At 43.6% G+C, this 26,643-nt stretch overlaps 1 long non-coding RNA gene across 1 annotated transcript in view; it reads left to right on the top strand.

Moving 5' to 3' along the window:
- LOC138745829 (uncharacterized) overlaps window positions 1-25,274 on the top strand; it is a 95,761-nt gene extending 70,487 nt beyond the window's left edge. Inside the window, exons 2-3 of the long non-coding RNA XR_011346530.1 lie at window positions 20,728-20,877; window positions 25,065-25,274. This is a non-coding gene — a long non-coding RNA (uncharacterized lncRNA). The remainder of the gene's footprint in view (window positions 1-20,727; window positions 20,878-25,064) is intronic.
- The last annotated feature ends 1,369 nt before the right edge of the window (window positions 25,275-26,643 follow it).

Below are 26,643 nucleotides of genomic sequence, written 5' to 3'. Positions count from 1 at the left end.
CTTGAAGTTGTTTAAGGCACTGGTGAGTTCTGGGCGCCCAACTACAGGAAGGATATCAATAAGATTGAAAGAGTGCAGAGAAGACTCACTGGGATGTTGCTGGTCTTCAGGAGTTGAGTTACAGGGAAAGATTAAACATCTTAGGACTTTATTCCTCGGAGCAAAGAAGAATGAGGGGAGATTTGATCGAGGTTTACCAGCTTATGAGAGGTATAGACAGAGTGGACGCGAATAGGCTTTTTCCACTTAAATTGGGGGAGATAAATACGAGAGGTCATAGTTTTAAGCTGAAGGGGGAAAGGTTTAGGGGGACATTAGGGGAAAGTTCTTCACTCAGAGAGTGGTGGGAGTGTGGAATGAGCTGTCTTCTGATGTTGTGAATGCGGGCTCAATCTTTAGTTTTAAGAATAAATTGGATAGGTACAAGGATGGGAGAGGCCTGGAGTGTTACGGAATGGGAGCAAGTCAATGGGGCTAGTGGAATATTGGTCGGCACAGATTAGAAGGATCAAAAGGCCTGCTTTCTGTGCTGTAGCGTTCCACGTAATGTAAAACCAGCACTGCCTCTACTTCCTTAGAAACCTGAGGAAATGTATCATGACCCCAATGTAGTTTACCAATTCTTCTAGATGCGCTGTAGAAAGTATCCTATCTGGGCGCATCATTGTACATTATGGGAACTGCTCTGCTCAAGATTGTAGGAAATTGCAGAGGCAGTTTCTTTCCTGCTATTATCAAACTCATGAATAGACATCTCATTAAAAGATGACACCTTCCACTGTTCAACTGTGCTTTTCTTTTTAACACTATATCCCACACTTTTGTCTTATGTGGCACTCTACTTGCACTTTCTTTGTGTAACACTTTTGATTTTACGTTTCCACCGTCTGCTGTACTGTGCATTAGATGACTTGCCTGGGGTAGAAAACAAAACTAAGTTTATCACTATACCTTAGTACATTTGACAATAAACAATTCAATTCAATTCAAACAGTTAATCCATAGGTGAGGAAAGGAGACAAGGCATTCGAGCAAATCCAAGGCACCTTCGAACAAGACAGAAAATGAGATAAGGAGAAATTGAAATGAATAATGCAAATAAAATCTTAGATGTAATTAAATGTATGCGTAGATTTCAGATTGATTATTCTATCATTGTTAGACAGTTCAGTTCTCTCACGATTTTCATCAGTTAAAGAACAAGAATGTCAGGGATAATAAATTTGTGCAAGAAAGGAAACTGATTTGTGGCAATTTTGCAAGATTCAATTATGACAACTGTGGCTGAAAGGTATCACATTTATCTCTGGCTCAGAGGACGTGGGTACATTTCACACTCCTGCATCTTGGCCACGATTAAGCAGCATTAAGGGGCACTCTGATAAGTGTTAACCTGGGGTGCCACCTAGACTGGTGCTCAAAATCATTACACACTTCAATGAATGGTTGGGAAATTCTCCCGCTGCACTGACCAATGTTTATCCCTCAAATAACTTCACCATATCAAATAACATTTTTCAGGGGCACAGTTGAGAGATGCATCATTGTGTGGCTGCAAAGCATCTGACTGGAAGTCAACGCAAAGGATCATTAAATCACCAAGAAGATCACCAGGGTCTCCCTTTTCCTCTGTTGATAACATTCACCGGGACCATAGCTTAAATCGGGGTCAAAGAATTATTGAAGATCCCTAATATCCATCACACCAGATATATGACCCACAACAATCAGGAAGGAGTTACAGGAGCATTAAAATCAGGACTGCCAGAGGAAATAGCTTCTTCTTGTATGTTGTGAGACTGATGAATGGTACCCTGTAACCTTTGGATGTTTATAAATGAAACCCATACCCTGGTTTTAGACACTTCTGCCAGAAGGAAATGCTTTTCACAATCTACTCTATCTTTTGATATAATAACTGGAGTCTTGTACCCTCATCCCGCTTCTCCCAGCCTCCTCCACTCTGAGGACATCAAACCCCAGCCTATCCAATCTCTATCTCAGCCAATATCCTTATGAATTTCCACTTCACTCTCTCCAGTGCAATCACATCCTTCCTGTAATGTGGTGGCCAGAACTGTACCCAGTGCTTATGGAGTTGCACAATAACACCCCTGTTTTTCTATTGCGCGGCCTTGCTCAACGAGACCATCCTATATATTGTACCTCCTCCACCAGCTTATCCTCCTATTGGATATTGTGGACACACCGAGTTCTCTCTGTTCCTCAGTACTTCATGAGGCCCTCATCTTCATTGTGTATATCATGAGTCATCCCAAATGTCATCATCCCATGCTTATTCTGATCTGTTCTGGTACGTTGCTGCTGTGTTGACCTGTGGCTTTGTGCTGGCCCATAAATAGATGGAACCCAGGCTCTGATGTAAAAAATCAAGATAAAAGTGGAATGAAATGCGTACAAGTTTGTGTGGGCTGTCAGTTCCATGTAGTAAGTTTCCATGACAGCGAAAGGGTTCTGTACCTTTTCTGGAGCTGACTTTGATTTCAAAACAAAAAAATCTAACCTGAATGCTGATGCTTAGATAATAAGGTTATGTTGCATTGTGTCTCTCCCTAATATATTCAGTTGTATTCCATTATTTAAACATATTCAACGTCTTTGAGGTGGTTGTCAAGGATTCTTATGTGGAACTCTCCATTGGCTTTGAGATTGGATGGCACAGTGGTTCAGATGGTAGAGCTGCTGTCTCACAGATTCTATCCTGGCCCTTGGCACTGTCTGTGTGGAGTTTGCATGCTCTCCCCATGACAGTTTGGGCTTCCTCCAGGTGCTCTTTCTTCCTCCCACTTCTCAGTGGTGTTTGGATTCCTGATCTGCCACATGTTTCACAGGCGCATTAGGCCTGTACTTTGAAAAGGACATCGAGGCATTGGAAGACGTAGGAGTACAGGAACATCCTTCCCTGGCAATAGCATGAAGAAGGCTGTTGCACATTTGTCTTCATTTGTCAGGGCATTGAGTAGCGGAGCTGGGATGTCATGTTTCAACTGTACAAGACATTAGTAAGGACATATTTGGAATAATGTGCTTAATTCTGGAAAGGGTGCCAAAAATATTCACAGCAATGGGACAAGAAGGCTTGAGTTATAAGGAGAGACCAGAGAGGCTGAGACCTTTTTCCCTGGAGTCTAAGAGGCTAAGGGGTTACCTTATGGAGGTATATGAAATCATGAGGAACATAGATAAGGTGAATAGTCACAGTCTTCATAGGCTAGAGGAATCTCAAACTGGAGAGCATTGGTTTAAGGTGAGAGGAAAATGATTTAAAGGAGATTGGAGGGGAAACTTTCACACAGAGGGTAATGGGTATATAAAAGGAGGTGCCAGAGGAAGTGGTATAGGTGGGTATAATTGCAGTGTTTAAGATATATTTAGGCAGGTACATAGATAGAAAAGGTTTAGGAGAATGACCTAATGACTATTGACCAGAAGCACATACATCAACAGTGATGAAATGTTTTGAAAAGCTGGAGTTGAAGCATATCAGCTCTTTTCTAAGTGGCAACATGGATACATTCCAGTTCGCCTATCGTAGCAACGGGTCTATGGTGGATGTCATCTCACTGGCTCTTCACAAGGCCCTAGAACATCTGGACAGTAAAGATGCATTCATCAGGAAGCTCTTTATTGACCACAGTTCGGCATTTATAAAACCATCATCCCCTCAAAACGGATTAGCAAAGTGGGTCTCAACACCCCACTGTGTAATTGGATCATGGATTTCCTCACGTCCAGTGAGGATTGGTAAGAACATCTCCATAATCTTCATCAGTACCAGAGCACCACAGGACTGTGTTCTTAGCCCCCTGCTCTACTTGCTTTACAGCACTGGACTGTGTGGCTCGGTTCAACAATAACACGATCTACAAATTTCCCGACGATACTACGGTAGTGGGTTGTATAAAGGAAGGGAGTGAGTCAGCATAGAGGATGGAGATTGAAAACTTGGCTGAATGGTACAACAGCAACCTTGTACTCAATGTCACCAAAACTAAGGAGGTGATTGTTGACTTCAGAAAGGAAAGTCAGAGGTGTACACAATCCAGTGATCATAGCGGGATCAGAGGTGGAGAGGGTGAACAAATTTAAGTCGTTGGGAGTCTCTATCTCAAAGGATCTTTCCTGGACTCAACACACTAATTGCATCATGAATAAAGCACGTCAGCACCTCTACTTCCTTAGGAGTTTGTGGAGGATTGGTATGACAACAGAAACCCTGGCAAATTTCTGCAGATGTGTGGTAGAAAGTGTGCTGACTGGCTGCATCATGGTCTGGTATGGGGACACCAATACCTCTGAACAAAAAGTCCCCCAAAAAGACACAGCCCAGGACATCACAGGCAAAACCCTCCCCACTATCGAGAACATCTACAGGGAACGCCATCATCAGAGGGCAGCAGCGATCATCAAAGACCCACACCAACCAGCACGCACTCTATTCTCGCTGCTGCCATCAGGAAAGAGCTATAGGTGCCACAAGACTCACACCACCAGGTTCAGGAACATCTGCTCCCCCTCCACCATCGGACTCCTCGACAACAAACTCAATCAGGGACTCATTCATTATGTGTTAACAGTTCTTTATTTGTTTACATATATACGCTATGTACAGGTTTTTTTTTGCACTTCCAATAAGTGGCAATTCTGCCTCACCCCAGGAAAATGTAATCTGTCAATAAATCTGAAATTTGAAGTGGGCCAAATGCAGGCATATGGATTAGCTCATGTAGGTGTCTTGGTTGCCATGGACAAGTTTGGTCAAAGGTCTTGTTTCTGTGCTATATGAGTTGCTTGGAGTTGCATGCTCCCAGAACACAAACTCTCCACTGCTGTGGCAGAGTCTGGATGCCAGGAACCAGAGCAAATCTCTGCCTTCCAGTGATGAATCATCCCGTTGAGTGGTGGGAAGAAGCTGCAGTGAGTTGGGCAGATTCTCACCAGTGGGGGTACCATTCCAACGGCAGCATCTACGCACTGAGCCGTGAGCAACTCATCGCTTTATGGTGTGAAAGATATCCGTCAGCTTCCCGACACACCAGCCAGCAGCAATACATAGAGCAGGAATGCCCTGTGGAATACCATCACAACTGAGCTCTCTGTAACACACCTATCCACCTGTGAAGGTTCGCTGCTGGAGGCAGATTCTAATAGTGCTTGCATTCCTGGGAATGCATCCTGCCTGCTAAATGAGGTACTGGTGGACTATTATGCAGACTCCCTAGACTTCAAAGAGGCCTCATTGTCTCTTAAGCAGTTTGGTGGCACCAGGAGGTGCTTTGTTAAAAAAATGTTTAACACTTCAAAAAAACACCATAACAAAATATCAAGTGCCTCTGGCTAGAATTTCACACACATCTTTACATTGAATTGAATTGTTTATCATTTCTTCTGAGATACAGTTTAAAAAAAACCTGTTTTGTGTGCTATCCAGGCAAGTCAACTCATATAGCAGGTAGTACAAAAATAAGCAAATAAACAAGTCTTGGGAGTAGTGCAGCTGTCAGTCAAGCAGTGCAGGGTATAGAGAAACATAGTAGGGTATAGGGACACAGTGCAGGATGTACAGAAACAATGCCAGATATAATGACACAGAGCAAGGTATCAAGAAACTTTGCAGGGTGTAGAGACACAGTACAAGTTATAGGGATAGTGCAAGGAATAGAGACACAATTCAGGGCATAGAGACGCAGTACAGGGTATAGAGACGCAGTACAGGGTATAGTGACACAGAACAGGGTGTAGAGACACAGTGCAGGGTATAGCGGCACAGAGCAGGTTATAGAGACACAGCGCAGGGTATAGAGACACAGTACAGGGTATAAAGACAGTACAGCATATAAAGGCACAGTGCAGAGTATAGAGACACAGTATAGGGTATAGAGATGCAATACAGGTTTATAGATACACAGTGCAGGATGTAGAGACAGTGCAGCGTGTAGACACAGTTTGGGGTTTAGAGATACAGTGCAGTTTGTAGAGAATCTGTGCAGGATTTAGAGACACAGTATGGGGTGTAGAGACATATTGCAAGGTATAGAGAATAGAGTACAAGGTATAGTAACAGTACAGGGTATAGAGAATACAGTACAAGGTATAGAGAATGCAGTACAGGGTATAGAGAATGCAGTACAGGGTATAGAGATGCAGTAAAAGGTCAGAATCAATCAGAATTAAATTTATTGTTCTGAACATGTCATGAAATTCATAGTTTTGAGGCAGCTTTACAATACAAATATTGCTATTAATTACATTTAAAAATAAATAAATTAGTGTAAAAATAAGAGAAAGTGAGGTCATGTCTGTGGTTCTTTGTCCTTCAGAAACCTCATGGCAGAGGGGAAGAAACTGTTTTCTATTGTTGGGTGTTCTTCTTCAGACTCCTGTTTTCCTTCCTGATGGTAGCAGTGTGAAGAGGGCACGGCCTGTGGTGAGGGTCCTTGAGGATAGAGCCTGATTTCTTGAGACATCTCCTCTGGTAGATGTCCTCGATGGAGTGAAGACCTGATCCCTCTGATGATGCAGGCTGAGTTCACAGCTTGAATTTTTTTCGTGTCCTGTGAATTTGCCCCTCCAAACCACACCAGAACACAACTGGTTAGAATGCTCTCCATGATACACTTGCAAAATTTGCAAGAGTCTTTGAATACGTACCAAATCTCCTCAAACTCCTCAGGAGTACACCTGCTGGTGAGCCTTCTTCATGATTGCGTGGACACAGAGGCTCCAGGACGGATCTTCAGAGATGTTGAAACCCAGGAACGTGATGTTCTTAACCCTTTCCACCGCTGACCCCTCGATGAGGACTGGCTTGTGTTCTACTGATTTCCCCTTCCTGAAGTCCACAATCAGCTCCTTATCTTTGCTAACTTTGAATGCAAGGTTGTTGTTGTGACACGGAAAAAACGGTGACAGTATAGAGACAGGCATGGAGACAGAGCAGGGCATCGAGAAAGGTACAATTTAAATAGTGCAGGGCAGCTTTTTCTAGCTACAGCACAGGGACAGGCTCCAGGCTTTTCAGATCATCTTCCCCATGCTGGCAAACCTCATCCTATTAGTCTATTTACACAATAATGATATCTACATAACATCATTTAATTACAGTAAGCTTGCTGTAGCATTAAAATGCCAAGTTAACATGTGAGGTTAAAAACAATCAGCTCTTCCACTCCATTCAGGCTGGGCTATGTTATAAATGGAGGTGCTGCAGACTAACCCCAAGGTTCAGTAATGTACATATACCCCACTACATGACTGTCAAACATCCCATTCCTATAATGAAGCAATAACCAATAAATATTCCCTTAGCAAGAGTGGGGCAGTCATTTGAAAGCAGGTTTTAATGCACAGGATGTTCCGGCTGCAACTTAGTGCATTTGCTACCCCAGACAATCTCCCATACTTCAAGACTTAGCTTGGGCTCATTATGGAGCCACACCTGAATCAGAAGGATGTGGGCTCGAATCCTACTTGGCGAGGGAAGAGCAGGAAAATTGCCGCTGAGTCTTCAGTGCAGCAGCGAGAAAAATTATTTCAAAGCCCTGTCTGCTCTTTTGCATGGGTGGGCACTTGTCCAAAACCATTTCAAAGAACAGGAGTTCTCTTCGTCTCCTCAAACAGTTGGATATGTTGGATAAACTGGAAATTCGGCTCTGGGATTCTTATGTGTGATTAACCCTTGATCTCCCAGTGCAGTCAACACACAAAGCACATGTGGCCTCTTTGCTTACATGTTGGTAAAACCTGTACCTGTACCAACCATACCTTTCATTGGCTCTTGGGAGTCCCAGCTTTGAGCGATTGGTACCCACTTGCTTCTCAGAAGGAGAGATGGGTGCAACTGGGTGCCCAGCCACTTATAGCTAAGGTCAGCACTGTGGTCCAGCTCGAGGAGCCGCTGCCTCACTAAGCCAGAGATTTGGGTTCAATCCTGTCCTCTGGTGCTTGCCCACCATCTCCCCGGGACTGCTTGGGTTTCCACCGAGGACTCCAAGTTTCCTCCCAACATTCCAAAAATGTGTGATTGGTCAATTAATTGTCCCCAGTGTGTGAAGGAGTGAAATAATGAGTATGTGGGAAAAATAAAAAAAAGGAATCAGTGGAGGAGCAATGCACAAACTTTGGATCTAATTAATTAATTGGCTAATGTTTGATTTAATGAGTGAAAGTAGGATTTGCTTTAGTGTTCATTAGTGCAGATTTGACGTTTGCAGATTGTGACTACAACTTTGTGACTGATCGGGGAGAAATTCAGACATGCCGTCACTCAAACGTCAACAGAATGAGTGGTTTTCAGGTGATGCACTGAGATGGAAAGAGAGCCTATTTCTGCTAGAGGTTCACAAGATTCCCAATACATGAGTTGGAGAAAACAGCTGTAGAGTCCCAGCAATGACAGGATCACTCTTAGTCATGGCTCAATCCACCAAGCCCCAGTCGCTCATTGGTCCCTGTTTTGACCAGTCAGGACTTCCATCACATGTCGCATCCTTGCCTTCAAACACATGGGTTCCATCTCACAGACTGTGTCAACAACCAGCATCTTAAATATAGCAGCTACTTCTCTTGAACAACATATTATGCTTTGAACTCCCTAGTCGAGCTCTCTAATTTTAGGCAGAGCTAACCAGCAGGGATAAGTTAACACAACTGATCCTGGGAAGGAGAGGGTTAATGTTTTGATAAGTGTTTGTCGGATCTGGGCCTATACTTGCTGGGGTTCATCAAAGTGTACCGATTATTGAAAGGGCTGGACAGAGTGGACATGGACAAAATGTTTCTAGTAGCGGGAGAGTCTCGAACCAGAGGGCACAGCCTCGGAATAAAAGGGCATCCCTTTAGAGCAGTGATGAGGAGAGGTTTCTTCTGCTAGAGGGTGGTGAGGCTGTGGGGTTTGTTGATTTAAAGCAGAGGTTGATAGGTTCTTGATTAGTAAGGGCATAAAAAGTGATGGTGAGAAGGCAGGAGAGAGCGTAGCGCAATGCTGTTTGCAGTGTCAGCAACTGGGAATGGGATTCAAATCCCGTGCTGTTTGTAAGGAGTTCGCATGTTCTCCCCGTGTCTGTGTGAATTTCCTCCAGATGCTCCGGCTTCCTCCACTGTTGAAAAGTGTACTTCATTGAGTTGAACTGAGGTGCTTGGAAAGATATGCATACATTCAATGACACAGAGGAATGCAGAGGACCACCATCTTCACCTACATAATCATACCCTGCTTAATAAAGGGCTCAAGCCCAAAACGTCAGTTGCTATATAAAGGATTCTGCTGAGTTTCTCCAGCATTGCATTTTTGCTTCTACACGGTATCTACAGATTTTCATGTTTTACTTCACCCGTATGCTACCGTTCTCCCAATGCCATGCATGTTTTCCACCCTGCTGCTCCTCGGCAATGCGATAGATCAGTGGCCTCTTCCAAGTGGGAGAACTTCATTCAAAGGTGTGCGCAAACTACAGAAATGGTCCCTGTTCCCAATACTCCTCTGGAATTTTGATGCAGACACAGTTAAATATTTTGAGGGAGATTTGCTGCTGTTTTTAAGGTAGCTATTCAAGATTAGCGCTTGCCTTTGCTATCCATGCCAGAACTGTGATTTTATTTCAGTACTTGGCAGTTAATCTGTGCATTAGGCTCACTTAGTTCCATCCCAATTATTGACAGTCCAAAGTCAATTTTAGGAAGGAAATGATTGACAGGTATTCTTGAGGGAGCTCACCTGCACAGTGAGCTGGAGTTCATTGTCGTGACTCCTTAGTTATCATTCTCCTGTCAATTTTCTGCTGCTTTGTAGAAATTGGAGAAGGCATTGCTGTCATCCTGATTCTCATCAGAGCAAAGTCTGAATATTGAAAGAAAAGGACTTTGTCTTCTGGAGGGCTGTGAAACTGTGGGACAGTCTGTGAAAAAGTTCTTCCTGCATGAGGCGTTCGGTATTCTCGTCAAAGTGCCAGTGCAATTGTAGCCATTTCAATTATTACATCAGCTTGAAGTCACAACTTCATGAAAAGATAAGTTGAGGGAGAATGAATTTGATGAACTCTGACAGATTACTTACCGGTACTCATTTTCCTGCTGACAATGCTCCAGTACAGAGAAGCAAATTGGTAACCATTAATAACGCAAATAAAGTGTACTCTTGGCAGGCATCTTCGTACCTCTGACCTCCCCCACTCCTCAGGATTGTTTCTGTCGCAGACTCATGGGAGGAAACTTGCTTCCTTGGTGAGCTCAGCCTCCGTGATCTTGGGCACAAGGTTGCAGCATTCCTTTGCCAAAAAAAAACCTCATGACGGTAGCTGATGTGGCAAACAGGAATGCCACCTTGTATTGATTTTACAGGCAGGGGCTGAGACAGGAAGGGAGGAATTTCAACAGCTTTCTCGTCTGGCTTTGTGAAAGAGAATTTACCTGACACAGGTGACTTGATTGCCCAGTCCAATGACATGGCAAATGACATTGGCAAGGGTTTGCCTGCTGGGTGAGCTATCAGAGAGGATTGTTTTTATTTCTCAACTTCATTTGATCAGACATATTAAAATCACCATCTTAACTGGATCTAGCTGGGCCAAAATATTCTCTTACACAAGAAAATCTGCAGATGTTGGAGTCAGGTGCAATGTGCTGGTGAAACTCAGCATTTACAAATATGCTGCAGATACCTGTTTCTTTAGCACATTGGTGTAATTCTAACATATTCCATGTGGCTATTATTTGTTCTGTTCCCCTTGGGCGTGATGGTTATGGACCAGAGCAGAATCAGAGGATGAAATTCAATCTGCCTTGACAATGCAATGAATGGAGGTGGACTATGTAGACAGAAAACACTGCAGCCTTTTCTGCTCTTGCTTACATGGGTCTGCCTCTGAACTGTAACCTCACTCAACAACAAGTTGGTTTACTTTATGGCAGGTTAATTTGAGGGTGGATTTAAGTAGGTTTACTTTGATCATTTGAAGATTTGCACAATCACAGAAAAACAGGTGCAGGAGTAGGGCAGATTTAGGGAAATGCTTCTTGCTTATGTAGACAACTTGGTCAGCATGGATGAGTTGAGCTGAAGACCTGTTTATGTGCTATATAACTGCGTGACTCCACGGCTCTACGACTTCAGATTTTGGGTAGAGGTTCACCTCAAAATCATACCTTAGGATGCCACTCCATGGTGCCATTCTGAAACCCTCACTCTTTTAAAGTCTTGTCGGAGAATACCTACTTCAGTCCTGAACTGAGGACTTCCGCTTAATTCTTTAAACTCTCACAAAATTTCTTCGCACTCTCGCCTGAGAGTGTCACTGGAGAAGATTTGTCTGACCCTGATAAGGCACAGACCTGCTCTTCTCTCTCATTAATCACTAGCGTGAAACCTCTGGTGACATTGTTGAATGTGGCCTTCATAATTAGTTTTTACACCATGTCACTGGCAATTTGCTTTTCACAATTTAGTCAGCTCACTGATCTGAACACCACCAGCCTTGATACTTCTTCAATAATTGTTCAATGTTTCAGTTGAACCTGAAGTGAGTTTCATGAAACATTCCTTACAATGGCGCTATGCAGTGAAACAATGTTGAGATCCCTTGTTGGGAAAACTTGTAAATTTAAGCCACCTCAACAAGAAAGTGTGAAAATTTGAAAAAAAAAATAGGAAGTGTTGTTTTGGAAATCTGAAATCAAAACAAAAAATGCTGGAAACATTCAGCAAATCAGGCAGCATCTGTGGAGAGAGAGAGAGAGAGAGGCTGAGTTTTAGCTCAAACACCCTTGATGGTACTGATCAGCGTGAAAGCCTGTTGGGCCAGCTGAACTAAATTCAGCAAATATCCCATGATCCAAAGGGACTGCCTCAGAAGATTTAAAAAAGGAAACCTGTAACAATGATGGGCCAAGTGAGGTGCTGAACTTGAACCCAGAACATCTCCTTTGCTGCTTAGAAGTTCAGACAAACTCATTTCCTTGTTCATTCTAAATATCAGGACAACTGGCCTGACATCTGGGGAGAAGAGAGTTGTGAGAAAAGTTCATCTCTGGATTCTTCTTCTCGGAATGCTGCCTGGACCTGATGAGTGTTACTGGTGTTGCCAGTGTTCAGTATCAGATTGAGTGCATGCAGGCGTTCTTTGGTTTTCTAAAAATAAAATTCTGAAGTTTGTTGGAAAAATGATACAAGGATGGGTTAGTCATTGTGGGAATTCTTCATGTTAGAAGTCGTGGAGTAGGAGGAGTTCCGCTACCATAGAAACTAATGTTTTATGTAGGTTATGTGAGTTCATTGTACAACTCCAATAAAACCAGCTAAAGATGGAAATGCAGTTGAGGAGAGAGAAACAGGAACATATTTCAGGTTAATGGCATTGTCTGCATTTTAGTGTTCAAGGAATAAAACTGCTCCTGGACACATTTAAAAACAATTCCTTACATTGAATTCAAACTGACAGCTGTTTTCCTCCTCCAACTCAACAATAAATACACTTCAAAGGCAGAACAGTAACATGCTCAGGGGTGCAATAGTTATGATCATATACTGTAGGCAGGTAGGCAGGTGCAAGCTAGCTTCCTTCAGGTCCATCATCATTTGTTGTTGCTGCCTTCCCATTTATTATGCTGTTCAAAAGGTAGCAAAAGGACATAGGAGCCGGAGTCAATCATCTGGCCAGTCAAACCTGCTCCGTTATTCGTAAGATCGTGGGTAATCTGGCCGTGGACTCAGCTTCACCTATCTGCCTTTTCCCCGTTACCTGTTATTTACCTAGTATGCAAAAAATCTATCGAACTAAGTTTTAAAGAGAGAACCGTAGAACATTACCGCACAGAAACAGGCCCTTCGTCCCTTCTCTCTGTCAAACTGTTATTCTGCCTAGTCCCACATCCCTCCCATCCATCTGTGTATCTGTCCAAATGTTTTCTTAAATGTGAAAACTGAGCTCACATTCACCACCTCAGCTGGCAGCTCATTCCACACTCCCACCACACTCTGTGTGAACAAGTTCCCCTTAATGTTCCCTTTAAACTTGTCCCTTTTACCCTTAATCCATGTCTTCTGTTTGTATCTCACCTAAACTCAGTGGAAAAAGCCAAATTTCATTTACCCTAACTATAAAAAAAAAGGCAGCTTCTAACAATTTTCCTTGGGCAGAAAATTCCACCGATTCACTACTGTCTGGGAATAGCAGTTTCTCCTCATCTCTCTCCCGAACCTTGAGGCTATATCCCCGTTCTCATCTCACCTATCAGTGGAAACAACTTTGCTGCCTCTATGTTATCTACTCCTTTCATTATTGTCTATTTCTCTGAGATCCCCTCTCATTCTTCTGAATTCCAGCAAGTAGTTGCAGGTGACTCAGTCTCATAGGCTAAATATCCCCCACCGCCCTCCCCAGCCACCGCCCTCCCCAGCCACCGCCCTCCCCAGCCACCGCCCTCCCCAGCCACCGCCCTCCCCAGCCACCACCCTCCCCAGCCACCGCCCTCCCCAGCCACCGCCCTCCCCAGCCACCGCCCTCCCCAGCCACCGCCCTCCCCAGCCACCGCCCTCCCCAGCCACCGCCCTCCCCAGCCACCGCCCTCCCCAGCCACCGCCCTCCCCAGGCACCGCCCTCCCCAGCCACCGCCCTCCCCAGCCACCGCCCTCCCCAGCCACCGTTTCCAGAATCAACCTGGTGAACCTGTTTTGCGTAACCTCCAAGGCTACTTGATGTTTTCTCAGTTAAGGAGGCCAGAACTGCGTGCAGCACTCCAGATGTGGCTTCACAAAACCCTGAACAGTTGCAGCTTAACCTCTTTGCTCTCAGATGTTTAAAATGTATGAAATAGAGGCAGCAATGGTGGGGGGGGGGGGTGGGGGGCATTTAGCCCCTTGTATTTGCTCTGCTGTTCAATAACAATAATCATTGTTTAACTTTTTTTTTAAATTTTTTATTTTTCACACCATAAATCACATTAGCCATGATATACACTATTTCTTTTTCACACATATACAGTGACTTTTTCTCCCCCCCCCTCCTCCCAAGCCACCCCCGCACCCCGCCCTCTCATCCATTTTAGGTATACAATCTAGGTTGCATTAAGCCAGTCAGACAATGTTGTCATTCAACAAAAATACACCAGAAATTCTACTGAGTCCATTCTTTTCTTTCCTTCTCCTTCCATCAACTTAGGTGATGTTTTTCCCCGGTAGGTTTTCGCTATTGTATTTAATGTAAGGCTCCTATACTTGTTCGAATATTTCAATATTATTTCTTAACCTATATGTTATTTTTTCTAATGGAATACATTTATTCATTTAAATTTAGTAGTTTCTTCCTTTTAATTTGGTTATGTATTCCATTAATATTTAGTCATGTAGTTCAGCGTAGCCCTTTTATATTTTGTTTATCTTCTCTTTCCGTTTTTCCATCATTACCTTTCCTCCTTTTCCATTTCTGTTTTCTTATTTTCAACTCTTTATAAGACAACATTCCTACAACATCCAACATTTTCCTTATTCTCCTATTTCTATCTTATTTATCCCCAATCTCCCCTTCCCCTCCTGAGTTGTCCTTTATCCCTTGTCGGACAACCACATCTCCCCTCTCCATTTGGATTTGCGAATCCACTCGCAAGCGTCAACTGATTTTGCAGTGACCGCTATTTCCCCTCACCCCGCCCCCCCCCAGAAAAGATTTCACTTTTCATATGTCACAAAGGTCACTCTTTTAATTCCCTCCTTATTCTCTCTATTCCATTACCTTCCCTTATTAATTCTTGTCTATACTATCTATATTTTCCTCTAAGTACAGATACATTCACGTATGCACATTGTCTCTATTCACTCTTATACCTCTTTACCCGCATACATATCAATCGTGATCATTTTTACTCTCATTACCCGTCTTCATCCCTCAGTCTATTTTTGTCTTTACCCACATACATATCAATCGTGATCATTTTAACTCTCATTACCCGTCTTCCTCCCTCAGTCTATTTTTGTAATTGTTCTGCAAATTTTCGTGCTTCTTCTGGATCCGAGAATAGTCTGTTTTGTTGTCCTGGAATAAATATTTTCAATACCGCTGGATGCTTTAGTATAAATTTATACCCTTTCTTCCATAAAATCGCCTTTGCTGTATTGAACTCTTTTCTCTTCTTTAGGAGTTCAAAACTTATATCTGGATAAATGAAGATTTTTTGCCCTTTATACTCCAGTGGTTTGTTGCCCTCTCTTACTTTTTCCATTGTCTTCTCCAGTACCTTTTCTCTTGTAGTATATCTTAGGAATTTTACTACAATAGATCTTGGTTTTTGTTGTGGTTGTGGTTTAGAGGCCCATACTCTATGTGCCCTTTCTATTTCCATTTCTTGCTGTAGTTCTGGACATCCTAGGGTCTTAGGGATCCACTCTTTTATAAACTCCCTCATATTCTTGCCTTCTTCATCTTCCTTAAGGCCCACTATCTTTATGTTATTTCTTCTGTTATAATTTTCCATTGTATCTATTTTTTGAGCTAGTAGTTCTTGTGTCTCTATCGCTTTTTTTATTAGATTCCTCCAATTTCTTTTTTAAGTCTTCTACCTCCATTTCTGCTGCTACTGCCCGCTCTTCCATCTTGTCCATTTTCTTTCCCATTTCTGTTAAGGTCATCTCTATTTTATTCATTTTCTCTTCTGTGTTGTTTATTCTTTTTCTTAAATCATTAAATTCCTGTGTTTGCCATTCTTTAAATGACTCCATGTATCCTTTAATAAGAGAAAGTATATCCTTTATCTTGCCTTTCTTTTCTTCTTCTATTTCACTGTACTCTTCCTCTTCCTCTTCTTCTTCCTCTGGGTTGACCATCTGTTGTTTCTTTGGTGCCCTTTCCTTCTCTTCTTTCTTGTTTCTATTGTCTTCTGTGGTCTCTTCTTGCTGCAGGTGTTCTGCAGCTGTCGTTGCCGGCTGTGGAGATCGACTCCCCAGCTGGTCCCCCCTCCCGTCGGTGTGTTTTTTTTCATTCGCATCGCGCATGCGCGATTCCTCGCGCATGCGCGGTTGCGCACTTTTACTCGGCTCAGCGAGCCATTTTTGTAGTCCATTATTTACTGACCTGAGGGAGCGGGTTTCTCTCTCCGCAGCGGGCCTCTTCGGACAGGTAAAGCCTTCACCTTTTTCCTCCTTTGTCTTCTCTTCCTCTCTTCTTACCGTTGCTTTCGATTTTTCTTTTTTTGTCGCCATCTTCTTTCCACCTTTATACTCACTTTTCTGTAACTTTTATTTCTGTGCCTTTGTGTTTTCCTTTGTTTTTCCCGACTTTTCTGGAGAGGGCTGGAGTTCACCGTCCGGCCACTACTCCATCACGTGACTCCCCTTAGTGACGGCTATTTTGGCCCCCTTGTTGATGAGCTGCACAACATTCTCTGTTTGGCCTTTGTGTGCAGCTATGAGAAGCCGTTCTGAAAGCTGAGCAACTGCCTCCCTCTGGCTCATGAATTAGTAAAGAGGGTGCTCAGGGCAACCAACACACAGGTTCCAGTCGTGAAGGGAAATGCAGAGCTGCGATTCTTGCAACACCGAACTCGTGATTTTCTTTAGGATATACTGAGACCTTCAAATTGGCTGTCCTTTGCTGCAGGTGGTTCTGTAACATGGATAAACGCGATGTCTTCAAAAACATTCAATCTAACTCGTTTTATATGTTACAGCATCGGTTCTGCATCAGCGTCCATCACCTTTTAAACCTGAAATAAACGACGCTCCTTATTTCTTGCTCGCTCAAAGAATATCCCCGGTTCGCGAAGTTCAGTTTCCTAATCTTCGCTGTCTCACTTTCTCACTACGCAGATGAAACCCCGCACTTTTCAATCATTGTTTAACTTGATGCTACTTTCCTGCATTAACCCCTTATCTCTTTTTTTTTTAAATTATTTTTCACACTGTGAACCATATTAACCAAAATACACACAAACATTTCCCTCTTGAATATACACAGTGTCATTTTCTCCCCTTTTTCCCCCCTCCCTCCCTCCCTCCTTCCCACCCCCCTCCCTACCCACTAAACGTTCAACATATACAATACAATAAACCCATTAAACAATGTCATCACACAATGAAAATAAACAAGAAAATTGTGTCATCTACTTTTACACACTGGATCAAGTCATTTTGTCATAATTTTAGGGGGTGGAGGTCCGCGGTAGGCCCTCTCTGTTGTGTTCCATGTACGGTTCCCAAATTTGTTCGAATACCCCTTATCTCTTGATTCTTCTAATATCCCAGAAAATTATAGGACTCTATTTTGAAAGTATTCTGACCACAATTCTGTAAGGCATTGGCGAGTCTGCTCCTGTAGTATTGTGTACATGTTTGGTCTTTGCGAAAGGAAAAATAGAGGTAAGGTTTGTTGGGGTGGTGGACCTGTAATTCGAGGAGAGATTACATAGCCTAGGCTTCTATGAGCTTGAGAAGAATGAGAGGAGATTCCACTGGAGAGTGCAGCATTCTTAAAAGGCTCAGGTTGAGGAGTCTAGAACATGGAGTCAGTCTCAGACTAAGGGCATGGAGATGAGGAGAAATGTTTTCACTTAGTTAATGTAGATCTTTGGAGTCTTCTACCCCAGGGCTTGACGGAAAATGAGGTGGATAGATGTATACAATGGGAAAGTGAAGGGATGTGGGACAAGTCATTGAGGTGGGAGATCAGCCATGATTTTATTGAATGTCAGCTAAGACTTGAGGGGCTTGTGGCCTACACTCAGTTTGCTTCTTACACTTCTTATGTTATGTGTAGGAGAGTTTATTGCCATGTACAGAAGATAGCAGTAAGGCAATGTTATTGCAGAATCAGCAAACCTGGGTTCGAATCTGATACTGTCTGTAAGGAGTTTGTATGTTTTCCCTGTCACCTGCATTGGTTTTCTCCTGGTACTCCAGTTTTCTCCCTAAACATACAGGGTTGGTAAATTAATTGGTGTAATTGGGCAGCATGGGTCTGAAGGGCCTTCTACCGTGCTCTATCATACCAAACGGTGCTGACGTACCAAATTTCTTACTTGCTGCAGCCACACAGATGTGTAAGATAACAGTACCACAATGCACACTTTATGCACCTAGTGACTGATCTTCAACAGTCCTTGAGGGAAGAATTTAATTTGCCCAGAGATTCATCACCCTCTTGATGAAGACAACTTCTTTCTCTTCCTTGCTGAATGGCCATCCTATTATTATTTTGAGAGTTTTTTGAGCCCCCCTAGTTCTAAAGTAGGCATACTGATCAGAGAAAATATTGTCCCTGCTTCACCTTATGTTCTTCCAAACTCAAAGGGACTCTAATCTTAGGTAAAATCTTATTTTATCTCTCTAATCCCATCACCCCCACAATCCCCAATCTCTAAGTCACCTTTGCGTGGGTAAATTGGAGTTGGAATTGGAACTGAGCAGACAAAGAAGAGTTTTAACATTAAAAAGTGAGCATTTTTACTGAAGTTTAAAAGAAGTGACACACTTAGTATAGAATGTAAAATTTTTATCGTTTTATCTTAGACCATCTAAACTTTAGCCGTAAACTTTACTGATTTATTTTAATGGGTGTTTCTTGGCTCGGAGTGCTGCCTAAATAAAATCTTCCATCAAATGCATCACAGGAGACAAATGAAGGAGATGGCTCAAGGGACTTAAGATGAAGTTGTAAATTGTATTATTGGCCTAGTGGATAATGGGAAACCCAACTTTAAATTCTGATAGAACAGCTGTGATATGTGCTTCTTCCAATATGGCTGCATTAAATATATTTGTTTTGTATTTACTCAGAGGATGGACAGAATTGAGAAGCTGTTGGTGAGATGTCCTCTTAAATTGCTGAAATCCTTCTGGTGCAAGTCCTCCCTCAGGGCTGTGTGAGGGTGTTCAAGGAATTAGCCTTAGTGATTCTTGCAACCACAGCTCTCCAGCAGTTGTTGGATCATACTTTTGTCATCAGGTGCTACAGAATCATAGAAACAGGCCCTTTGACCTACCTTGTCCATGCCCAGCAAGCCACTCCCATTTCAGCTCATATAGTACCTCATCGGACTTGTCAGCCACAAACGAGCCTGCAGCTGACGTGGACTTTTACCCCCTCCATAAATCTTCGTCTGCGAAGCCAAGCCAAAGGAGTACCTCTTGAAACCTTTCCTATCCATGCATCTAGAGGTTTCTGTTTAATGCTGTATTATTCCCACCTCTCCCACTTCTTCTGGCGGCTCATACCATACAACCACCACCTTTTGTGTGAGAAAGGTGCCCCTCAGGTCCCTTTTAAACCTAACCCTCTCGTTTTAGAATCCCCAACTCTGAGGAAAAGAATTATGAATTATCTTGTGTTTGCCCCTTGTGATTTTATAAACCTCTATTATTTATTCCCTGTCTGCCACCTACGCTCCACAGAGAGAAATCTACCAGTGTTTGCAGCCACTCCTTATGCTTCAAGCCTGCCCATCCCACTAACATCCTTGTGAATCTTTCTGCACTCTTTCCAGCTTAATCATATCCTCCTGCTTCCTGGGTGACCAGGTCTACACACAACACTCCAAGGGTGGTCTAGTCAATATCTTGTGCAGCTGTCTTCTGTGCCAGACTGTTTCCGCAGTGATGAAGTAGGAATCTCTAACTCATCAGATTTCAGATTTAATGTCAGAGTACATACACAACATCACATACAACCCTAAGGTTCATTTTCTTGTCGGTGATGCAGAATTACCACTAATTAGCAGTACAGAAAACCTGACTCAATATAGAAATGCAAACAAATAAAGAAATGTAAACTTTGCACTACAGAGAAAGAAAAAAATATCAATAAAGCGCACAAGTAAGAGTCCTTAAAAAGTTCCTGATTGAGTTTGCCTGATGGCGGAGGGGTAGCAGCTGTTCCTGAACCTGGTGGTTGGTGCCTTTCCTGATGGTAGCAACGGGAACAGAGTATGTGCTAGGTGGTGTGGATCCTCGATGATTGCCGCTGCTCTCCGATGGCAGTGTTCCCTGTAGATGTTCTCAGTGGTTGGGAGGGTTTTACCCATTATATTCTGGGCTCTGTCCACTACCTTGCAGGGCATAACGCTCAGGGGCATTGGTGTCCCCATAATGTGATGCAGCTGGTCGGCACACTTTCTACCACACAATTTGCCAGGCTTTCGAAGTCATGCCAAACCTTCGCAAACTCCTGAGGAAGTAGAGATACTGACCTGCTTTCTTCATAATGCCACTTGGAGAGAAAGATCCCCCAAGATAGTGACTCCCAAGAACTTAAATTTGTTCACCTTCTCCACCCCTTCCTGAAGTCTACAATCAACTCCTTGGTTTTGGTGTGCAAGGTTGTTGTTGAAGCACTATTCGACCACGTTTTCAATCTCCCCCCTGTATGATAGCTCATTGCCCCTTTTTATACAACCCACTACCACGGTATCATTAGTGAATTTATAGATGGTGTTGCTGTCGTACTGAACCACACAGTCATAGGTGTAAAATGAGTAGAGCAGGAGGCTAAGAATCCAGCCCTATGGTGCTCTGGTACTGATGGAGATTGTGGAGGAGATGTTCTTACTAATCCTCACTGATTGTGGTCTGGAGGTGAGGAAATCCATGATCCAATCCATGATTCAATCACATTTAACTATTAACTCCCCAGTCTTGGAATCTGCTGATTAGTTTTGAGGGGATGATGGTGTTAAATGTCGAACTGTAGTCAATAAAGAGCATCTAATGTCTGTATCTTTGCTGTCCAGGTGTTCCAGGGCTTTGTGTTGAGCCAGTGAGATGACAAACATCATGGACCTGTTGCTACGATAGGCGAATTAGAACGATCGATTTCGCTGCTCAGACAGGAGCTGATCTGCTTCATCACCAGCCTCTCAAAACACTTCATCACTGTTGATGTAAGTGTCACTGACTGATTGTTATTTTGGCAGGTTACCACACTCTTCTTGGGCACCGGTACGATTGATGCCTGTTTGAAACAGGTGGATTCCACACCTTGCCAGATGTTGAAGATATCTATGAATACATTGGCAAGTTGATTAGCACTGATTTTTAATACTCGGCTAAGTACTCCATTCAGACTGGACGCTTTCCTCAGATTCACCTCCGGAAGGCAGCTCGCACATTCTCCTCGGATACAGAGAGAAGAGTATCATCGGGGACATGGCAGTACTCAGCGGTGGTTCTTCCTTGCTTCTTTTGGTCGAATTGGATTAGAAGGCATTGAGTTTGTCTGGGAATGAACTTTGCTATTTCCTACTGTACAGTGTTTATGTTTATAGCAAGTTATGTCATTTAGATCCTGTCTCAGCTGTTGGGCATCCTTCATTGTTTCCTTTTTTTTGTCCAGAAACTCCACTTCCTAGGCCTCAAAATGAAGAAAGAGCAATTGGGCTTGCAGAGCCTCACGTCCATTTATCAGAAGCTCACAGAATCCCTGAGTAAATGGCAGAAGTGCACCTCCTTTCAACCCCCACCCCCCACCCCCGCCTGTCTATCCTATCCATGGCTGACCCACCAATCCCATCCCATCTTCACCCCTCACTGGCCTCAGAACCGGAGGGAAAGCAAATCATCCTCACTCCATAGGGCCTGTGGATGAAGTCAGTCTTGTGACACAGCCTGTCATTCCCCCATGCAGAAATTCTTTGGATCTGTTTTTTGGAGGGCCAAAACATCTATGCCCATTCATCCCAGGTCTTCGATTACAGTTCAGGTCCAACAACAAAAGTAAGTTTTAAATTGGCAATACTTCTGTCTATAGAAGGCCGTGTACTACCTCACACTTTCTGCATTTAAGAAGCTGCTGGCATTTCAGCGTGCACCGAATGCATCAAGATTTGTTTTTACTGATTTTAACATTGCAACTGCAATGCTGCCTTGAAATCAAAGGCTGCCATTTTCAGATCTCATTGAATCACGCTCTCCTGCTGGCCTTCATAGCACGATACAGGCAGAAAATGGTGGAACTACTCAGCAGATCAGGCAGCGCCTGCAGCGAGGTCAACAGATTTAATGTCTCAGGTCAAGAGGCACAGAGCGTTATATAGAACCTTATCTTTCTTTCTTCTTCTTTGGCTTGGCTTCGCGGACGAAGATTTATGGAGGGGGTAAAAAGTCCACGTCAGCTGCAGGCTCGTTTGTGGCTGACAAGTCCAATGCGGGACAGGCAGACACGGTTGCAGCGGTTGCAGGGGAAAATTGGTTGGTTGGGGTTGGGTGTTGGGTTTTTCCTCCTTTGCCTTTTGTCAGTGAGGTGGGCTCATAAAATAACAAATGGCAGAGGAAAGGTGAACGGGTCACAGTTGTTCTCCCAAGGTTGGGGAGTCTAAAACTAAAGAGTATTGGTTTATAGTGAGAGGGGAAAGAGTTAAAAGGAACCTGAGCGTCACCTCTTTCTTACATGAAAAAAGCTGCCAGTAGAAGCTGAAGAGGCCAGGTGAAATAATGATATTGTAGAGGGTGCCGCTATCTCTGAAACACACCACAGGACGCTGAGGGGTTTCAGTTGAACTGGCTTATTCAAACTTCGCACGCGCCCTTTAAGGGCGGCGTGAGCTCTGCCAGCATGCTGGCAGTGACGTCATCCCATTTGCCCAAGGCGCGTGCACTTTGGCCTAAGCCACGAGCCACTGAGGTCCCCCGATGGCGCCATCTTCCCGCGGCTGCCCCGCCAGCGCGGCAATACAAGTGGGGCCGGTTCGCCACGAGAGATGTGCGCCGCCACAATATTTTAAATGATGTTTGGACAGGTACATGGATTTAAAAAAAGGTTACGGGAAAAGTGAGAGGAAATGGCACTTGGTCTGATAGGCACCCTCCTCCGTATGGAGGAGCTGGGCTGAAGAGCCTGTGTCCATGGTTTGTAGCTCCACAATTCTGAAACAGGTGGATGCATAACGTCTTCAGAATGCATAACGTCATAATTCCAGGTGACAGGTTCAAAGCCTCGTCTCTGTTTCTCTCTCCCTCTCTTTGCCAATGCACTCTGACCTGCTGAGCCCTTCCAGCTTTTTGACAATGACAATCAGTTTATTATGATGCACATTTTACCATATTCATGTGCTTCCAAATCCCTTTTTTTTTTGTCTTTAGATCATGTTGCTATGCTTTAACAGCTGAGGTATCTTGTCTGCCAGTTTACTTTGCAAATCAGCTGATGCCTGATAAAGGTTTCAGGTGCTTTTTTCCGCAGTGACTGCTGATGTGTCTCTCATGCTCATCAAATGCTTTTCGTCATCATGGTCACCTAACTCCTTCTACCAGTTTGACCTTCCATTAATAAACCTTTCAGCAAAGAGGACTGACCCATTAAAAACACCCTATAATTGAAATAAAGCTCTGGTGGTCTCTGCTCTGCAGCCTGAGTCAAATTCTCGAATCCAATAACTATGAGGTGGAGACTTCGTACTTTTGGTTCCTGTAGACCTTGCACAGGTCGCCAAATTCAGCCTGAGACTGGATGCAAGACGAGTTTCCTGATGAAGAGTTTTGGCTCGAAACATCGATCCTTCCCTTTTCTCCCACTGATGCCGCTCGATGCTCTGAGTTCCACCATCAATCCTGGGAAGTACCATTAACCAGATGGACTTGAATGGCCACTCAAACATTGTGGGTACAAGACCAGTCAGATATTTAAGAGATGATGTTTATTGTCATGTACATAAGTACAGTATGCAGATGGACCCACATTCTTGTCTGATGCAGCCACACAGTTATGTAAGATACACCAGCTACAAAATATAAATTACATTTTACTACAAAATGCCAAGTCTGGAAAGGAGGTAATAAACATAAAAGGATAGAGCCAGGAGTAACTAAGTGTGGAAGCAGGTCCTTCTGCCCAACCTGTTCGTGCCAACCAATATGTCCGACCCACACTAGACCCACTGGCCCATATTCTTCTAAACCCATCCTATCCATGCATCAGTCCAATTTTTTTTCTGAAACATTGCAATACTACCTGCCTCAACCATCTCCTTTTGTAGCCCGCTCCACACACTCACCACCTTCATTGTAAAAATAGTTACCCCTCAGGTTCCTGCTATGTCTCTCCCCTCCTCCACCTTAAACCGACGTCTTCTGGTTATTGATTCCAATATTTTGGGCAAAAGACTCTGCATTCTAAGACTACCTGACAGCAACCTTTTCTAAAGATAAAAGAAAAGATCAACTTGCCTTTATTCATTTTGAATCTGCTTCTGGCAGAGAGATTGTAAAGTTTTCTGACAGCATAATTTTGATCAGCACAGCTATAACTGCCCTATTCAACTTTGTGAATGTAGTCTCCTGTAGTCTTTTTCTTTATTACCTGCCACACAGGGACTCATCAGTCCTAAGATGCAGGGATTATCTTAACTGATTGTTTGAGTCTGAGTAAAAGATTCTCTCTCAAGTCTCCTCAGCTTGGGAAACGCAAGGTCACTCAAGAGAGGTTCCAAACTCAGCCAATAACCTATCAATCAATCAAAACACTAACTGAAAGTCTGCAATTTTATAAGTTAAGACATGTTTCTTCAATCATTCTTGTCCTGAAGTATTCTTCAAGAGTCATCAAGAAGAATGCTGACAGCTGGCTTTTGCATTCTGAATTGGCTTTGCAAATTTAAAGGAATGAAGCGCTTCTAAGACATAGGCAGCTTGATTTTAATTTTTATTTAGAGATACAGCTCAGTAACAGGCCTTTCCGGCCCACAAGCCATCAGAAAAGAGGTATAGGTACCACAGTACTCGCACCACCAGGTTCTGGAACAGCTGCTCCCCCTCCGCCATCAGGGCTCCTCAACAACAAACTCAATCAGGGACTCATTTGCACATTACTTAATACTGAATATTTACTTTTTTCTATATTTGCACAGTTTGTTTAGCATTTATTTCTTTATTTACTTTTCTCTGTTTGGAATACAAATCTTTTTTTATTTAGTACCATTTATAGTCACCGATAAGTAGAAATTCTGCCTGTCCCACAGGAAAAAAGAATCTCAGGGGTTGTATGTGATGTCTGTACTCTGACAATAAATTGAAGTTTGAGCGAGTGGTGCCCAAATACATCAATTAACCTACAAACCCCATATGTTTTTTGCAGGGTGGGAGGAAATCACAGGACCCAGAGGGAACCCACGCAGACACAGGGAGATTGACCAAACTCCTTCCAGACAGCAGTGGATTTGAATCACAGCCACTAACACTCTTTTAACTGCTACACTCACCATGCCCTTTATAGAACTGCTCGATTATTGAACTGCTCGTTTATTGAACTTGCTGGTAAAATTAGTAAATCCTGCATAGTCCTAAATAGTCATGGTTTTGATCAATGGTCTATTCTGCTTTCAAGATATGAAAGTGAGGAAGGATGTCATTTATTTTTTACACCTAACTATACAGTGATGCAGGTCATAACACATCTAGAGACTTGGGTTCAGTGTTTGTGTGGAGTTTGCATGTTCTCTTCATGACCTCATGGGGTTTCTCTGAGTGCTGCCCTCTCACATGGGCATAGGACAGTTAATTGGCCACTGTAAATTGCCCCAAGGGTGGGGGAGAATGGGAGTGATAGAATCTGGGGGAATTGATATGGATGTGGGAAGAAAAGGTGACGGGGGAAATCTATGGTAAAATGGCAATCACCGTGGATTTCTTGAGCTGACAAGCCTTCTTCTATGTTGCAAGAAATATGGTTAAAGCTGGCATACCTTTGGGGACCCATCATTTTGCATTCACGCGACAAGGGAAGCCTCCTACAGTACAAGACCTGGATTGTGAACTCGGACAGTTGACATACAGTCAGTGGATTATTGTGTGTGTTTATACTAAAGACACCTCGCATCACCCCACATCACCTCGCATCACTGCGATTTTTTGTCCCTCGCATCACCGCGCATTTTAGGACTACCCGAACTGTTTCTACCGAGCGATGAGTACGCGGTGATGCAGGGTGATGCGAGGTAATGCGAGGTGATGCAGGGCGATGCGAGGTGACCAGGAAGTCCGATAAGCAATTGAAAACCACGGGTGAAAAATCGCGACTTCCGGTGAGTCACCCGTGGTGTTTCCACTGCGAGGTCATCCCTCGCATCACCCCGCATCGACCACCTCAAAAGTAGGACGCCGGAGCACCTCGAATCGCCGCACATCGACCACAACCGGATGTGTTTACAGTGCGGCCAGATTCGAGGTGTCACCGCGCATCACCTCACTTCACCTTGCATTACCTCGCATCACCGCGCTTTTCCCGGCTCACTAGAAACACCCCCATTGTGAACAAAGCTTCGGAAAGGCTTAAAGAGGTGGGGGCAAAACGCAGGCAAGTGGGAGCAGTGATGGTTTAGAAAGATTTGGGGGGAAACACAAGCAAATTTTCCTGAAGATTTAAGGATATTTGGGCCAAATGCAGCCAAGTGGGAGTAGTGAAGGTTGAGTGAGATTTGGACCAAACACAGGTAAATAGGATTAGTTTAATATCCTCCTTGGTCAACAAAGACATAATGGGCCGAAGACCTGTTTCCATGCTGCATAAGACTATGCCTCTACAAAGGGGCTTGCAGGATACCAAGGCAGTACCGCAACTGATGTTGAGCTGTCACTGCAAGGGAAGGCAGGAGCAGGAGGTTGCTGTCTTGTCTCTAGATTTCCTCTCCCTGTCCATCACCCAATCTCAACCCTTG

Source organism: Narcine bancroftii, chromosome 11 (assembly GCF_036971445.1).
Source record: "Narcine bancroftii isolate sNarBan1 chromosome 11, sNarBan1.hap1, whole genome shotgun sequence".
NCBI lineage: Eukaryota > Metazoa > Chordata > Chondrichthyes > Torpediniformes > Narcinidae > Narcine > Narcine bancroftii.
Note: the sequence above shows the minus strand (reverse complement) of the source record. Positions and strands in the feature narration are given on the sequence as shown.